The sequence below is a fragment of the Anomaloglossus baeobatrachus genome, chromosome 4 (genome assembly GCF_048569485.1).
Source record: "Anomaloglossus baeobatrachus isolate aAnoBae1 chromosome 4, aAnoBae1.hap1, whole genome shotgun sequence".
In the NCBI taxonomy this organism is placed as follows: domain Eukaryota; kingdom Metazoa; phylum Chordata; class Amphibia; order Anura; family Aromobatidae; genus Anomaloglossus; species Anomaloglossus baeobatrachus.
This window is the reverse complement of record NC_134356.1, coordinates 237,365,164-237,381,309: the sequence shown is the minus strand read 5'-3', so window position 1 is coordinate 237,381,309 and position 16,146 is coordinate 237,365,164. Positions and strand designations below refer to the sequence as shown.

Here is a 16,146-nt window from a genome sequence, read left to right as displayed (position 1 = left end):
CTCTTGATTCAGTTCTTCAAAGAGACCATTCACATTGCTACAGTACAGTACTTTATCTTTTGACAATGAAAGGTCTCTGATGAGATCATTTAATTCATGTTGAGTAAAGAGTTCTGGCTGCTTGGCTGCTCCATCAGGTTTATACTCATCTTGACTTGAGGTCTCCATGTCTTCGCCAGGAGCTTCAGCTCCATAGTCTTCATATTCTTCTTAATTTTCATCCAATCCAGACAATGGTGGTACAAGAACTGGCAAGGTCCCATCATGTGGAACTGGCCTAATCGCAGATTCAAGTTCAGGGTAATTAATCTTATCTTTGTTCTTTGTAGAAAAGCCCTTTAGTTTGACAAAACAAAAGTAGTAGTCATCACTATGATTTTTGGGTTCTCTCCAAATCATGGGAACAGCAAATGGCATAGCCACTTTCCTCCTATTCAACCATTCACAAAGACAGTTTGAACAACTTGAGCATTTCACATGAGGGGCCCAGCATACATTGAAAATGCAGAAATAACAAAAATACTTCTATCTCAGAAACTTTATATGATAGACCAAAACTAAGCACATTTTTGGAATCAGCACATCAAGCTCCATAAAACAGACATATTACATTTGCTAATGATTTTTTTGTGTTGACAAGTGTAATAAGATGTGAACAGAACCATATATATTTGAAGACTGGCAGCTTACAAGTTGTAGGGTCTACTAATATAATTTTTCTGCCACTGAAAGTCCGGACCCTTATTGCTTGACAATAAAAGAGAGATCTGTATATTCTAAAATCTACATTTAATATATTGAAACATGTCACTACTAGAGCTGGTTGAACTCACAAAAAATCAGGACTGGCAGTGGCAATCATGGTAAAGAGGGGTTAATAACAGCACACAGCTGCTACTAAACCTTAGGTCAGTGATGGCACAGGCGTCTATGAGATACCTGCTCACTAACCTGTACATGAAAGTAAATAAGTACAAACACAGAGAAAAAATCCTTTATTTGGAATAAAATACAAAAACACACCCTCTTTCACCACTTTATTAACCCCCAACAAACTCTCCAGGTCCAGCGTAATTCACACGAGATTCCATGCCACTTCCAGATCTGCTACATCTCACAGCGAGCGGCCATAGAACACGACCGCCGGCTGTGAGTATTGACAATAACTGAGCCGCAATGAGCGATGACTGCAGGTAGACACTGTCACAGGCTGTGGGAACATCTGACTGCAACCAATCACAGACGACAGGATGGCCGGTGTGTATGCGATGTGCCTAGTGCACAGTAAAGAAGTGAATGCGTGACCCGGAAGCAGTTTACCGCCATGATGCTGCCATGATAAGTCTCCGTAAGTATGAAATGCTTAATTTTTTTTTCTTTATTTCCTTTTTTAACTTTAATTTCCCAGTGCCAAATCCAGACCATACACCCAGAATCCTGGGCCCGGGTCCGGCACCCGGGCATCTTTGAAACCGTGCGGATCCAGACTATAACAGTCCAGGTCTGCTCAGCCTTAGTCACTACTCTTTCTAGAGTAACCTCTCAATCCATTCTGATGCCCAAAAAGGGACCAGAAGCCAACACCTTAAAAGTATCATTAGAGATAGTTAAACGAAAAGAAATTCAACTATATGCCTTAATAAAAAACAACTCAGTTAATATTTTTTTTCACATTTCTATGTTTATGGGACTGAAAACATCTCAAGAATGAATGACAGCCGGATCCAGCATAAGATGGACAGTAACCTCAACTCATGGAGCTAATTAATTTATAATGAGTTGTGTTGTAGCGTTTATTTTTATCAGGAAAGGTAGCCCTGGATGCTTCAAAGTTTCTATTATAGCAAATATTAGGGAAGCTGCAGTGAAGGCTCTGCAGACATGAGGAGAGCGCTATATCTTTAGAACTTTTCAAATTATTCTTTAAGAAAACCTGTTAGGTTCCTTAGGGCTCCCAAAATGCCACTATAAATTGGCCTTTTTCTGCGTTACAACAAAGTCCCTTATCTACTGCATAACTGTTCCTTTACTGTAACCCCCCCCAAACATTAAGTGTATGCACAGATGTTCAATATTTGCAGCAGAAAGATCTGCTGCAAATACTGGAATTATTTTCAAATATTTGCTGCAAAAACGCAGCGTAAAATAAATGACATGCTACAGATTTAAAGGGAAACTTTCAAGTGGAAAAAGAATATTAACCTGCTAATATGGGGTTAATATGCAGGTTAATAACATTTGACCCTTCCCAGCGCTTGCACTTCGAACCCCGCTGCCGGTAGGAAAAGAAGTTTAATCCTCCCAGTAGCATTTGGGTTTCAGTCTTTGGGGTGGTGCCAATGCGGGTTCAGTCACCGCTCTGTGTATCCCCACCGACGTTGACTGACAGGTCGCTCAGCATTAGAGGAGGCTGTCAGTTACAGCAGTTGGGATGTTAAACACTGAGCAGAGACTGAACTCACGCCGGCCAGATTCGCAACACTATAAGCCTGCAGATTATCCCCATATCTGCAGGTTAATAGCATTTTTTCACATGACAGGTTCAAGTAACAATAATAATAATAATTATTATTATTTTATTTCTATAGTACCAACATATTTCGCAGCACGTTACAATTTAGAGGGGACATGTACAGGCAATATCTGACATTACAGAATAACAAAATTCAACAGATACTGTGAGGAGTGAGGGCCCTGCTCACAAGTTTACATTCTACAAGGAAATCGGGATGGCACAAAAGCTAAATGGTAAAGTGCCTGTATTGTATTGTCCGTCCATCAATATAATGAATAGGGATTCAAAGAATGCTGCATGAACTGGTCTGTTTAAGGCCCCCTTCACACGTCAGTGAAAAACACTGACGTTCTTCACTGAAGTGTAAAACATGCACATGTCCCTCCGTGTTCCGTGATTCATGGCACACGTGGGTTGTCCATGTGCAATCTGTGATCCGTGATCTGTGATTGCAAATGGACATTACTCACCTGCCTTCGCTCCAGCTGTTCATGGTGCTGAACTCCTCTGCTCTGCAGCGTCCGCCCACCGCTCTCTGCAGCTACTTCCGGGTCGGCTGTTCCTGCTTTCATGAATATTCATGTGCCGGGCAGGAGCTGCAGAGAGCAGAGGCTGCACAGCGCGTTGCTAGAAAGGTGAGTTGAAAATGTTTATTATTTGATATGTCAGTGTTTTTCTGGTACGTGTTTCACGGATCACACATGGATTACACCATAGTGTGGTCCGTGGGTCATCAGTGATGCCAGAAAAAAACTGACTTGTCTCCGTGCAGAATCACGGACACGCGTGTACGCTGCACGGAGACACGTTCAGTGAAAAATCACTGATGTGTGAGCAGACCCATTGATTATTATGAGTCTACGTATGTCAGTGATTCTGGTACGTATAAAAAAAGCACATACGTACCATAATCACTGATGTTTGAAGGAGGCCTAAGTCTGCTGCAAATCTGCAAGGAAAAAATAAGCAACGTGTGCTTGAGACCAGAGGTTTTATTCATTTTGCTGGCACTAGGAAATCCTTCAGGTTTTGTGACAAATCTGCACAGAAAAAAAAAGAAAAAAGACAAAAATACAACAAAATCCCAAGGGTGTGCACAGACCTTAAAGGGAAAAAAACATGATTTTGGTATATAAGGTAAAGCCAGTGCAGTACTGGCAATATCAGGCACAGGCTGTACATAGCATTAGTAGGCAGGTCGGATGTTTAGGCTGTGAAATCCATGTTTATGAAGTTTGAAAATTCATCCACTTCTGGATTGACGTGTGCACCTCTCCAGATAATATCCGGGCGGGTTATGCACATGATTCCTGTCCCCCCGCCACCTGTTCCTCCCTCTCTCTGGCTGTATGCAAATTTATCTCTTCAGTTACACAGCATCGGAGTTGGTGCCTACGCATAGCGCTTATCTCCGGCGCCATATTTGTGAAGCCTGCATTACACAGTTTGGTGTCTGAGAGGGCGGCGCATGTGTGCCGCCCCCACGTCAGCAGCCAGGCTGCTCGGATCCGGATCTGCAGTGGCTCAAGGGATCTCCGGACCCAAGGGTCGTGCGGACATTTAAATAAAAAGGGAATGTAATATGTACAGGGGATTGTTGTAGACAGTTCGTGACGTCACCCAGGGTGTGTGGTAAGGTGGAGTACCACTGCTGCTGTTGGGGAGCACCCGGGGGTGATGGAGTGGCAGATGGATGGTAACCCCTCCGTGGGTAGGGGTGGATGCCCCGGGGCTCAGTGTCCAGAACATGGGAGGTGATGGCTGTTGGTGGTGATGCACCGGGCCGGACCGGAGGGTGTTGATGTACTCACGATTGAATAAAAGCACACTAGTCTGCTGGTAAACCAAGGTGTCAGTGGCCGGCTGCCGCTTCAGGGTGTATACGGTTCCCACACCCGGCTGGTGTACTAATGTCCCTTCCTCCGGCACTTTGTATTTTTCTTCTATTTTAGACGACCTCGTATGGAACGGGGAAGTCCACTCCCGGTTTGGGTTTGGTTGGGAGATGTGCCCGCGAAAACTGACCCTTGGGATCTCAGTGGGTTGCTGCGGATACCCTATCCCCCGCGGTGTGCTGCCGTTTTACTTTATCTGGGCAAACACACTGGAACCTTGCTCCCGGCCTGGTTATTTAGAGAAGGGGCTTGCAACCGTCTTCTAACTAGGGTCCAGGTACCCCGCCTGTGGACGATTTCCGGACCGGATCTCCGCTGTCGGTACCGGCGGGCTCCAACCCTGTCCCGGTCCACTCTGGATCTCCCGTGACTGGACTCCCGTCGCCTTTGGAGACAGTCCACTGCTTGCCACCTAGACAGTAGACCAGGGCCACTACCCTGGCTACCTTTCACTAGGCTCAAACTTGACTCCACTCCACTTCAACTGAACTTCCACTATACTTGAACTCTAACTTGGACTAACTAGTTACCTCCCCCACATCCTCAAGACCCCTAGGTGGGCGCTCCCAATCCACCTGGTCCCTCCCACTGGTGTGTCCTTCCTACCCTGAGGGGGGTGGCTAGAATTTTGTGGCAGATGGAACCTGATGTGGGATGGTGTTGTGTGGGGTGTGTGTTTTTCTGTGACCACCTGGTGGCGCCAGGGTGTCACATTCCCCCTTGATTTAATACAGCCCGTCTGCGGGCTGTCCGACTACTGACGTTTATTTTTCTGGAATGAACGGGAAAAAGATAAAAAACATGTTAAGAACATTTCTTCCCTTTATGGGAGGCACATTACTTTAACATTGCAAAAACAGGGTTAAACATTACTTTCTCTCCTCCGTTCGCCACCCAAACAACCTGGTACCTTGGTGCCACCTCTAATTATGGTGGGCACCCCTTTTCCCCAGTCCGAAGCTGTTACAGGTAACGCCTGCGCGGTCCGAGTAAAAAGTTCCTTACCCGGCAGTTCATCTCAAGGGCCCATAGTCCGGGGACCCTTGGCCTGGAGGATAGCCACCGGTTTCATTAGTGACTGGGCCTCGGCCTACTCCACTGCAGGCCCTTCCTCCAATCTACCTCTCCAAAGGCAGTGCAGTGGGTGAGGAGTAACAAGAAAGTGGAAAGGGGTATTTACAGGACCCAAGAAAGTTTTTAGGTTGACCTCACCAGTCCTGACGTCTTGGTCCATTTTTAAACGGTTAACGGGGTTAACATTAACACAAGAACGGGTAGCCAGGAACCACTACCATTCACTCTGTATCTTCCAACAGGGACCGGGAAGGGCTGTGGAGACATGGCTGCCCATCAACCACCATCCACTTTTTAATCTCCAGGGTGATCCACCCCCTTTCTACGCAGTGTCGGGTGTAACTTACCAGGTCCCCGGGTTCCAGGTCTCGGTCTGGGTGGCCTGTAGAGTTGAGCGATGTGCGATGTTCGAGTTGAACGGTTTTCCAATTTCATGTTCGAGTGATTTTGCAGGGGGGGTTTCGAGTCATTCGATGAACTCTAATATGATTTGCTTAAAGTTTGGCAGTTCGAGTTACGTTCGAGAACGGTTCGATCACCAAAAACGTAACTGTAGCTTTTTACAGCTGCATGTGCAGGGAGCCATCTCTGGCAGCCTGCGGTAAGCTTGTAACCAGGGTAAATATCGGGTATCCAAGCAAAGCGCTTTGCTTAGTAACCCGATGTGTACTCTGGCTATGTGTGCAAAAATCCCCGGAAGCCACACAGAAGCACTTCCGTGTGACTTCCGTCGGATGCCGCTGCAGTCTGTGTACCGCTCCAGCCCCAGGCCCACCGCTGCCAGCTCAGCAGTGTCCACATGTGTCCGCAGTTGCCCACACTGCAGTGTCAGCAGCCGCGGGGATGACAAGCGCTGCCGTCAGGAGGTTAGTAAAGTTCCTTACCTGCGGTGATGAAATCCTGCCCTCCTGACGTCAGCGCTGTCACTGTCTTCCATGGCCGCTGCTTTTCACATCTCCTCTTGCTGCCGACCCGAAACTGTGACTAGCGGAGACGTCACGGGCCGTTCGCGATACTTGGTTTGTGAAGGCGGAGGTCATTGAATTCAGTGACAGCGCTGATGTCAGGAGTGCAGCGATCACCGCAGGTAATGTACCTCACTAACCTCCTGACTGCAGCGCTCGTCATGTCCTGCAGTGACAGCGCTGACGTCAGGAGTGCAGGATGCCGTCACAGCAGGTAATGATCTCATCTAACCTCATGACAACAGCACTCGTCATCCCCTGCAGTGACCTGGGCTGACCTATTGATGTTAGCTCAGGTCACTGCACTACTCTCCCAGCCAATATGGAGCATTCTGTTCTTCATTGACTGGGACATTAACTATGGTATGGATCGTCGTGGGACTCCCTTGGATTACACCAGACTTGGATTTGTTTTTCTTTCTAATAAATTGGTGAAAGAGGGAATGTGTTGAGGAGTCTTTTTTCAAATAAAAATGTGTTTGTCGTCTATTTTTTTTTTTTTTACTGACTGGGTTGGTGATGTCGGGTATCTGATAGACGCCTGACATCATGAACCCCAGGGCTTGATGCCAGGTGACATTACACATCTGGTATTAATCCCATATATTACCCCGTTTGCCACCGCACCAGAGCAACGGGATGAGCCGGCGCAAAGCACCAGGATTGGCGCATCTAATGGATGCGCCACTTCTGGGGCGGCTGCGGCCTGCTATTGTTAGGCTGGGGAGAGTCCAATAACCATGAACCTCCCTAGTCTGAGAATATCAGTCCCCAGCTGTCCGCTTTACCTTGGCTGGTGATCCAATTTTGGGGGGACCCCCACATGTTTATTTTTTTTAATTATTTATTTAAGTTAAAATAACAGCATGGGGTGCCCTCTGTTTTGGATTACCAGCCAAGGTGAAGCTGCCAGCTGTGGTCTGCAGGCTCCAGCCGTCTGCTTTACCCTAGCTGGCTATAAAAAATAGGGGGAATCCCACATCATTTTTTTTTTTAAATTTATGTATTTTTTTGGCTAAATACAAGGCTAAGCACCCCTTAGTGCCACATGAAAGGCACCAAAGGGTGCAACATTTCAAAATGCAGGAGAGTGGGATATTATGTGTCTTTCTGCCATTATAATGACAGAAAAGACTGATATGAAGTGTACAAGCACAGGAAAATCACCAGAGCACTCTACGCTGTGAAAAGCAGTAGAAAATGGCACTGGAGTGACCGCCTCATATAGGCTGAAGCTATGGATCCTGGGTAAATTTATGTATTTTCCCTCCTTCAGTTTTTTTACGGTTGACAAACGGATGACATTCGGACCATATACAGATTGGAACGGAAAAGGATGCCACACGAATGCATCTGTGAAAAAAACGCACCGTTTTTTGCGGACCGCAAAAACGGATCAGTTGTGTGAATGTAGCCTTATTCTGATCTGCCGTTTATAAAAAGCAGGCAGAAATAAGTGTGAGTCGACCATCAGGGTTTTCAATAGGGGGGTACTCTGGTGCCGGGACTATGGATACTTTACTCTCGATGGGGTTATCACCAGTGGTCGGTCCCGGCTTCGTGCCCTGAGCGCTCACTCTGCGGCTGTGGAATGGGGTACAGGGATGATTTTGGGGATATACGTGACGCCACCTGTGGTGTCTGGTAAGCGGGATACACCAGCGCTGCCCGCTGCTGACCTCTGAGGTGATGGTGACGGCAGCTTAAGATCTCTCCGCTCCCCACAGGTGGAGCTATTTTACCTCAGGGCAGTGGGTCGCTGACCAGGAGGGAAGCGACCGAGCGGTGATGGCTGCCTTCTTCTCTGACGTCGCAGGGTCCTCTCGAACGGCGGAGAGACGACACACCGAGTCCACATCAGCTTAAACAAGTCCTTTTTACTGGCATCTGGTTTGTTTTGCACAGTACACAGCAGAAACAGTTCGGTTACCAGAAGGCCAATGGTCACAAATTTCAGAGGAGATTTAATGACAGAGTCTCTCTGTGAGGTAACCTTTTTATGTCTGTTTCTCGGTCCCTGCTCTGAGGGCTCTGTGACTCCCTCTTTAACCCACTCGTTAGTCTCCTCACTGGTTTTCCCAGGGTTCTGATGCTGCACGATTTCTTTATCTATCCCGCAACAGCGTCGTGAACTCAGCTTGGGGTTAGTAGTCAGACTCTTGATGGGTATCGGGACTCCTCTAATTTAGGATCCCAGGTTAACAGTCAATGGTTTGGAGATAAACCTGACAAACCTCCTCGTTCCCGTTATACTGGTGTCGACCTGAACTCTTCAGCCGCCTCTCGCCAGACCTAAAGTGTCCCCTTTCCATTTGGGTTACCCCTTTTCCTGTATCTTTCTTTTCAATTGGGGTACCCTCGCTCAGGACGTCGGGCCTATGTTATGTCTAGCCCTTCTTTCAGTCATCAATTTACTCTTGTCTCTTTTTGTCACTCCTTACTGACTAACTGTTAACTGACTAACTGTCACTCAGTCGTCCTGTCAATCACGTCGCGTCTCACGCTCAGCTAGGCTCCACCCCCTTATGGACCTACTATATATAAACAGTCCCAGGAATATGAAGGTAGGGGCTGCTGAGTCAATGTTACTCAATCTAATATATGACTCTGCATTTCTTCTCTCTTTCACCTGTAATCAAAGAGCACTGCACCTTGCTGTTAAGGTGGTAATCATGCATACTTAAGCTACTGCAATGGCCTGCTCATGAGGTAAGGAACATAGTTCATCAGGAGAGCTATACTAAATTTCCAAATGGAGGTATTTGCTATTTCTGTTGCCCTGCTGAACGAATACCAAATATGAGAGTCCGTCATACGCCGCAAAATAACATGTCTAAATAGTGAGCTCTGTTGTTTAGTATTCATTCAGCAGGATAACTGGACTTAAAGGGGTATTCCATCTCCAAGATCCTATCCCCAATATATAGTAGGCGGAATAGTAATAATATCAGCAAATACCAATATTTGGAAATGTAGAATAGTTCCCCTGATTAGGCATGCCCTTACCTCATGAGCAGGGCATTGCAGCTTTGGTAGCAACAGCTACAACATGGACTCTGCTGCTGTGGACCCGGGGAGAGTGAGTGCAGATTCATTGCACCCACACTCCTCACATGGAGGGTCTGCACGCCTAGAAAATGGGGGATACGTTCCCTGAGCGTGTCCCCCCATATTCTAGACCATCCAGAGTCGTTGTGGGACCCCCTTATTTTATTTTACTTACAATAAATTGGTGAAAGAGGGAATGTTTTGGGGAGTGTTTATTCAAATACATTTTTTTTTGTTGTCTTTTTTTTTTATAGTACTGACAGTTTGTGATGTTGGGTATCTGATAGACGCCATGACATCACAAACTGCTGGGCTTGATGTCAGGTGACCTTACAGCTAGTATCAACCCCATTAATTACCCCGTTTGCCACTGCACCAGGGCACGGGATGAGCTGGGGTGAAGCGCCAGGATTGGCGCATCTAGTGGATGCGCCACTTCTGGGGCGCCTGTGGCCTGCTACTTTTAGGCTGTGAAGGGCCAATAACTATGGACCTTCCCACCCCGAGAATACCAGACCACAGTTTTCCGCTTTACCTTGGCTGGTGATCTAATTTGGGGGGAACCGTACCTTTTTTTGTAATTATTATAATTTATAAAATAATTATAAAAAAAGAGCCTGGGGTAACCTCCACATTGGATCACCAACTTCGGTAAAGCTGTCAGCTGTGGCTTTCAGGTTAAAGCCATCTACCCTTACCCTAGCTGGCTATCAAAAATGGGGGGACCCCACGTCATTTTTTTTTTTTTTTACTATTTTTTTAAATAAAAAAAAATTAATGGGCTTCCCTGTATTTTGATTGCCATCCAAGTTAACGCCAGGCAGATGGGGGTGACAACCCATAGCTGTCTGCTTTATCTGCGCTGAGAATCAAAAATACCGCGGAGCGCTACGTCATTTTTTTTAATGATTTATTTTTACAGTACTGTGATGTCAGGCAATCAAAATACAGGGAAGCCCATTTTTTTTTTTAGTTATTTAAATAAGTAATTAAAAAAAAATTATGTGGGCTCCCGCTGCATTTTTTGTATTGCTAGCTAAGGGTAATCCAAGCAGCTACTGGCTGCTAACCCCCACTTCTTGGTTTACCTTCACTGGCAAAGGAAAATCCAGGGAAGCAATTTTTATTTTTTTTGCCAAAAAACTGAAAAAAAAAAAAAATGACGTGGGCTTTGCTATATTTTTGTATGCTAGCCAGGTACAGCAGGCAGGTATGGCTGCCCCCAACCCCCAGCTGCCTATTTGTACCCGGCTGGGAACTTAAAATATAGTGAAGCCCTTTTTTTAATTATTTCATGAATTTCATGAAATAATTAAAAAAAACAAAACACATGGGCTTCGCCCAATTTTTGTGTCCAGCCAGGTACAACTAGGCAGCTGGGGATTGGAATCCGCACCACAGGTTGGCCTGAGGTTTCTGGGCCCCTCTGCTGCGAATTGCAGTCCGCAGCCGCCCCAGAAAATGGCACTTTCATAGAAGCGTCATCATCTGGCGCTGTATCCAACTCTTCCAGCAGCCCTGAAGTCGGGTGGCTTGCTGGGTAATAATGAGTTAATACTAGCTTTGTTTTAGTAGCTAGTATTAAGCCAGAGATTCTTAATTTAAGGCAAGTTTGACCTGGCCATTAAGAATCTCCAATAAAGGGTTAAAAAAAAGACACCACACAGAGAAAAAATACTTTAATAAAAACAAATACACAGACACACTTAGAGACTCCATGTTTATTTCTCCCTCTCATCCCTCCACGATCCTGGTCTTCTGTCTTCTTTTTCCTTCAACCCCTGCAGCTCTGCTATATCAGACAGCACTGCATGGGAGGAAGAACGCTGCTGCTCCCGTGCAGTCTAATCACTCAGTGAGTGAGCAGAGGCTGCGGGCTGTCAGCGGTGACGTCACCGCTGACAGGCGGGTTACTATAGCAACGGTGCTCCGATCACGTGATTCCCAGTGCCGCAATTCACCAGCTGTGGCAGCCAGTCCTTGCAAGTGGGCTGACTCTGTAAAGAGTGCCCACATGCAGGAACGGGGAAGCCGACCATGTGCCAGAGCATCTCGCTGGTACACGTAGATGCACAAAGGAGCACCGCGTACTGGAGAGATGCACTGACAGGACCTAGCATGAAGTCTAGCCATGTGACCAGTCTGTAGCCAATGAGATAATAGACACGTGACTCGTCACATGTCTATGATGACGTCACGGAAGATACTATCATCAGTGCTGGTTACCGGGAGGACGCAGCGATTATCGGAAGGACAAGCGGCGGGAGACAGAATGCAGGACGCGTCGCGGAAACCTGTAAGTGTAATGGCAATGTTTATTAACTGTATGTGTACATGTATAATGTGTTTTTATGTGTTTGTGCTTGCCTCCCATTGTTTACAATGGGGTTCGAATTTGTTCGTCGAACGTTCGTCGAACGTTCAACGAACCTGTCCTCCATTCGACGAACCGAACCAAACTCGAACACTAGGGGGTGGCTCATCTCTAGTGACCTGTCGGCAGATGAGGGGCCACATCCCTCCGGGACACGAACATTTCGGAGTCCAGTCCCGGCTCGTAGATGAACCCCCATCACTTTTGGGGGTTAAAGTGGCAGACCTGCCCTCGGTAGGTCGGGCCCCGCACCCGGAAGGTAGCCTGTCGTAGGTGGTCTTTCTCTTGGTAGGTGTGTGCCAGCACCTCGGCTTTACGTTTCTCCCTGGCAGCGATTTCCTGCTTCAGCTGCCGCTGCTGTTCCTACCGGTATGGAGCACGGGTCCCGTGCTCCTCCTCCTGCTCGGGAGCTTGGCCCACACAGATGCCCTCGGTGGCGGCTACAACTGGCCTTTCTCTCTGCCGAGGGCCCCATCTTTCACTGGCCTTCTCTGCTTCCCTACAGGTACTTCCCGGCTGATCCACAGCCGGCACCGGGCACTGGGTAGCAACCCGCGTGGCTGCCGCGGGTGGCTTCTGATCGGGCACTGCCTCCATTGCGGCCGGGCGGACTGCCGGAGCCGACGTCATCTTAGTTGCGGCCGAGCGGACTGCCGGAGCCGATGTCATCATAGTTGTGGCCGGGTGGACTGCTGGAGCCGACGTCATCATAGTTGTGGCCGGGTGGACTGCCGGAGCCGGGGGTGACGTCATTAAGGCTGCGGGCTGTCTCAGGGCCAGAGGGGATGTCTTCCGGACTGCGGTCTGGCGCAGGGCCGGGACGGGTGTCAGAGCAGGGGTGCAGGTAAGGCCCGAGGTCCCCATTGCTTGGTCCTCTTATTCAGTCAGGACGGGTTCCGCTGTCGTTATCAGGGGTAGCGGGCCGATCTGGGTACTGGCCGCGGACACGGGTGGCGAGGCAGGCGACGTGGCGGACGGGGGCAGGCCGGACCCCTCAGATGGTACGGCCGGTTCCTGGGGAACATAGGGGCGTGGGTCACCGCTTACCCACTCCTCCGAGGACATCTCCAACTCGCGCGCCCGGACAGCTGCAGCCAGGCCCTTCATTTCGGTGGTCCACCGCATCATGATGAAATGCACCTGGGCCTGGATTCTCCAACACATCTTCTCTGTTTGTGCTACAATCCAGTCGGCGGTCCCAGGAACAGGCCTCTCCACATGCTGGTTGTCGGACACCTGAGACATCCTTCCGCTTGCTTGTCCAGGAACGGGATTTGGCAAAGTTCTGGGGTCCCTGCCTTTTATCTCCTTGTGTCACATGCCGCTTTTTCTGTCCTCCCCTTTGTTTTTTGACAGCAGTCTCGCGGGACCCACTGTCCTTTGCACTTCCTGTCTGGAGAGACACCAACTTCCGCCCACGTTCCCAGGGGGTGGGGCTTCAACTTCGCAAAATGGTGGCTGTTGAAAAATTTTGAAACGGAGCACCGTTTACAGCTCAAAACAAGACACACTTCCACCAGGTAGGTGGATGGGTTACAATCCTGTTCGTGACACCAGATTTTGAGGTGTGCCGCCCCCACGTCAGCAGCCGGGCTGCTCGGATCCGGATCCGCAGTGGCTCGAGGGATCTCCAGACCCGGGGGTCTTGCAGACACTCAAATAAAAAGAGGATGCAATATGTACAGGGGATTGTTTTAGACAGTTCGTGACGCCACCCATGGTGTGTGGTAAGGTGGAGTACCACCGCTGCTGTTGGGGAGCACCCGGGGGCAATGGAGTGGCAGCTGGATGTTAACCCCTCTGTGGGTAGGGGTAGATGCCCCGGGGGTCAGTGTTCAGAACACGGGAGGTGATGGCTGTTGGTGGTGATGCACCGGGCTGGACCGGAGGGTGTTGGTGTACTCACGATTGAATAAATGCACACAAATCTGCTGGTAAACCAAGGTGTCAGTGGCCAGCTGCCGCTTTAGGGTGTATACGGTTCCCACACCCGGCTGGTGTACCAATGTCCCTTCCTCCGGCACTTTGTATTTTCCTTCTATTTTAGACGACCTTGTATGGAACGGGGAAGTCCACTCCCGGTTTTGGTTGGGAGATGTGCCCGCGAAAACTGACCCTTGGGATCTCAGTGGGTTGTTGCGGATACCCTATTCCCTGCAGTGGGCTGCCGTTTCGCTCTATCTGGGCTAACATACTTGAACAACGTCTGGAACCTTGCTCGCAGCCTGGTTAATTAGAGAAGGGGCTTGCAACCGTCTTCTAACTAGGGTCCAGGTACCCCGCCTGTGCACGGTTTCCGGACTGGATCTCAGCTGTCAGTACCGGCGGTCTCCAACCCTGTCCCGGTCCACTCTGGATCTCCCGTGACTGGACTTCCGTCGCCATTGGACACGGTCCACTGCTTGCCATCTAGCCAGTAGACCAGGGCCACTACCCTGGCTACCGTTCACAAGGCTCAAACTTGACTCCACTTCCCTTCAACTGAACTTCCATTTCACTTGAACTCTAACTTGGACTAACTGATTCCCTTCCCCAAATCCTTAAGACCCCTAGGTGGGCGCTCCCAATCTGCCTGGTCCCGCCCACTGGTGTGTCCTTACTACCCTGAGGAGGGGTGGCTAGGATTTTGTGGCAGATGGAACCTGATGTGGGATGGTGTTGTGTGGAGTGTGTGTTTTTCTGTGACCACCTGGTGGTGCCAGGGCGTCACACATGCGCCCTCGCTTCTTCAGATCTCGTTGTGACAGCGGGAGCGCGCGCGGTGTCACAACAGGACTGGAGAACAGCTGATATTACCGATTAGCTGCAGCAGAAGTCTGCTACGATATCATCTGCTGCAGCTAATCGGTAAGATCAGCTTTTCTCCAGTCCTGTTGTGACACCGTGCGCAGTCCCATGGTCACAACGAGATCTGAAGAAGCGATGCCCTCCGGTCCCCATGCGGCATCCTCCTCCGGTCCCCGTGCGGCGCCCCCCGCTTCCCGAAGGCGCTCCCCGCTCACCACTCCGGCCCCCGCTCCTCCTTTCCATGGCTAACCTGCTCCCTCTCCCTCGCCGGCGTCCTCCATGCGTCCTCGCTCCAGGCACCTCTCTGCATTGCAGGACACTCTGCCCAGCAATCCTGCTTCTTCAGCGCCGCTGCCTTCCCTGGTCTCTGGCACTCGGGCCTCGCGCATGCGCATTAGGGCGCGCGCGTGGTCATTGACCCTCTCTTAAAGGGCCAGCGTCCTAAAACAGGATATTGGCTTACAGGTACAGGGTATAAGAGGATTCTTCTTCCAAGTGGGCGGGGCCTGTTCTACGTATTTAGCAAGCTAGGAGTTCAGGTCCCCTTTTGCCTTGTCCGATATTAACCCTCGTTTGTCTCGCAGAGCCTGCCCTGTGACGCCAACCGGTTCTATCCTCGTCTGCTGCGGAACTCCTGTCGGTGACTCCACCATCTTCTTCAGTCAGGACCCAGCTCCGATCCCCAGCTCCACGTGGTGACCTCCGTCCTCTAGTTCAGCTGGATCCGGTTCCTGCCTGTCATCTTCATCCGACCCCTGGACCGGAGCCTTGTTATCGGGACTACCACCTGGAGCCCTGTGATCTCAGGGACGTCTTACTTCCTCTTTCCCGGGATGGACTGCTCCTGTACAGCGAGTGCTTTGGCTACCGTGCATTTAGGCCCTCTGGTGGGGTGACCGGACAGTCCCTATATAGGGGTTAGCTCCGGGTTGCTCCGGGTTGAGGAGTCCGGTGCACGACCCAGAGGTTCCACCACCAGGATCTTACATTAATATGAGTGTCAAATGCCCCCTGGGTGTCCCTGGGGCACAGTCATATGGTAGTTATTCTCCTGCATTGGTTACAGGTGTATTAAGCATTTTATAATAGTTATTTGTGGTTATTATGTGCTTTTGCATCTTAATCTGCTCATTTGTTTGCACTGGCTTAGTTCTCTCTCTGTGAGACTCCCATACTTTCACACCTTGAAGTAATAATTCGCACACCATGTTTACTTAGTTTAGTTTTTATATATACATGGTTATAAATTTACCCTATACATCACACTACTATCCATTATTTAAGTGGTTTTTATATTCTGTTTAGAATTTTATCATCTAATGTGATTCACTACTTCTGGGGAGGCGGTGAGCTGGTATTTTTAAGCAGGAAGAAGTTCAATATCCATAGTCCTTTCCAGTCTGATAATATCAGCTCACAGCTGTCTGCTTCACCTTGGCTGGTTACAAAAATTGAGGGGAACCTCATGTCGTTTATTTCATTTATTTA

The 16,146-nt window shown here is 48.9% G+C and overlaps 1 protein-coding gene across 1 annotated transcript in view; it reads right to left on the bottom strand.

Moving 5' to 3' along the window:
* LOC142302376 (dynein axonemal heavy chain 3-like) overlaps positions 1-16,146 on the bottom strand; it is a 2,626,214-nt gene that overhangs the window by 104,455 nt on the left and 2,505,613 nt on the right. The window lies entirely within an intron of this gene.